Here is a 2,727-nt window from a genome sequence, read left to right on the forward strand (position 1 = left end):
TCTTGGCATATATTCCTCTCAACCTCTCGGCCTCCATTTAGAGTTAAAAACCCTCTTTGTGAGCTTCTCTCTCTCGGCCGTTTCTTCCCTCCCTCTCTGTGACCTTTGTGGTTGATATATTGTGGGTATTTTCTTGGCCTTCTTCTTCCCATATCCATAGCAACCGAAGCGTGGTGGCACAAGGTGGTATTGGAGTCGTCTCAAGGAATGGTGTCGATGTTTTTGGTAAACTGAGCCCGGTTTTGCACTGCTTGGCTGTGGAATTCGGTCCTACAATATCGTATAAGTTTTCTCTGTCCTACAATAGGTGATGGACCACTATATGTTAGCAGTAGTAGAAGACTTCGACGTAATGGAGGTATTTCCATAAGGAAAGTACCTATTTGAGATTTACCATATTGTTATTGAAGAAGGAGTGTTCTTAAAAAGTCAATTATTACAGATTTCTGGTTGCTTTTCAGGTGTGGTTGTATGAGTCCATACCTTGGAAGAAATCCCAACTCTGAAATAATAAGGGCAACTAGCTCAGCATACTTGCAAGGATCGTCCACTAGAATTAGGGATGTGTGATCTCCACAAAACAGGCAAACATGTAGAACTCTGATCACTAATTTCAAGATATTTATGATAATTCACGTTCATAAAATTGAATAAAATAATAATAATGGTCTCAATTAACTACGATGATCACAAAATACGACAGGTCACATATATCAGTACTTTTTACAATTTTAAATGTTACAATCTAATGTAAAAAATACAGGCCAACCCCAATTTCAATCTATTGTGCATATTAGATCACAAATAACAGCGTTGTCCAAAATAACATTGATGGTCACGAAAAACAACAATGGTTACAATCACAAATGTTAGAAATCTGAAACTAAAAAATAACAGCAACAATCACAAATTGAATATAGTGACAGAAGTTCACAAATAATATAAAGATTGAACCCCAACTTTGAGGCCCCCATCGCCCCGCCCCTAAAGCTTTCTGAGGAAGGTAAATCGCGGGATATCCCCCAATAGGCCAGGAAACAAGAGCTGTTGTACACTGCGCCTACAAAGATCCAATTCCATATTTCAGGAATCGAACCCCTCACACTGAGACTGTCAGCAAGGCGTGAGATAACCTCATTTCTGTCCTTTGCACCACTAGACTATGCCCCGAGAGGCAAATTCACAAATAATATACATTGTTCACATATAAATGTACTGGTCACAGTAAGATGCAATGGTCACAAAATTCCAAATCACTCATAAGTACCTTGGTAGATATTGCAATCGAAACAGAGCTGTGTGGTGAAAAAAATAAGCTAGAATGAAAGTGTAATCACTTGATTTTGAAGTATAGACACTTAGAATCGCTGAAATGTTCCGTCAACTCGTTCTGGCAACTCCAGCCAGATGTATCGCAACTATACACAACGTCATTGTGACCTAATCAGTGGAAACATGATGTTAACAAATTAGAATCATCAATTTGTGGCCAATTTATATGATGAATTTGAGAGATTTTGGAGTGAAACCAGTGAATTATGTGTAGTTATAGAGAAAGAGTAAGAGGTATGTGAAATATCAGTTGAAATCATTTATCAAGAAAAGGGATATAAATGCTATATTTCAGGATACGATTGTGATGGTTAATTATCCTTATTTAAGTAGTATTTTTTTTATATTTTATATATATTGATTTAACAACTGATTTGTGAAGCTTTTTTACATGTTTGGTAAATTTGAAATTATATGTACTTTCCTTTTTTCAAATGAAAATGTAATGGTTGGTAACAATTTTATTCATTTATTTATTTGATTAATGCCGATCACAAATCCAAGTTAGTTTATGTTTATTTAACATGCAATATTTAAATAAAGGTACGGAGCCAGGGGGATAAAAAAATTTGCCTCTAAAAAAATTAATGGACTTTGGGCAGGTCTGAGGTTCACCCCTCCCTGGCTTTCTATCACCCTTCAGTGGCATTAAAGTCTGTATGCACTATATTATTAATAATTCTTTTATCGTAATCCACTGTAGATCGTCGCATAGATGGATGCTTGATGATATTAAATGCTACATGAGTTGGTGCTTAATATTAGTAATGCTATTTATCATTACTCTTGTTCAATAACATAATATGCATGAGGTGACAAACTAGAGTTAGCAGGCGATAGTCTTGGTTAGTCGAGGAAAAAATTGACCATGAATGTGATTAATCTTAGCATAAGATGTGAATCTTAAACTATACTTTTGCAAGAATCTATTGATGCTACAAATGTACGTAACTTAAAAAGTTTTGAATGCTTGACAATTTATTGGGATCTTAAAATATATAACAATTTCGTGTGGTCCTAAGAGTTATGTTCATTAGTTCTTGCTAAACAAAGAAATTCCTGCTGAGAAACAGATGACTCGTGTTCAAACAAATTTTACGTAAACGAGATTTGAATTTGAGACTTCATAGTTTCAAAATTTCGACTTACTTTCGTATCACTTTAGTATAGCTTTATATATATATTTTAAAGATAGATAAACGATTACTATCGCCTTATAGAAAATAACTATAAATGTGAATATTTAATGGGTCCTGTTATTAAAAAGTTTTATTTTATATTAACTTATTACAATTGAAGACAATATTAATTAAATTATTATAGTTAAGAATCGATTACATGGTCATTGTCATATATATATATATATATATATATATATATATATATATATATATA

Source organism: Olea europaea, unplaced genomic scaffold (genome assembly GCF_002742605.1).
Source record: "Olea europaea var. sylvestris unplaced genomic scaffold, O_europaea_v1 scaffold1337, whole genome shotgun sequence".
Taxonomy (NCBI): domain Eukaryota; kingdom Viridiplantae; phylum Streptophyta; class Magnoliopsida; order Lamiales; family Oleaceae; genus Olea; species Olea europaea.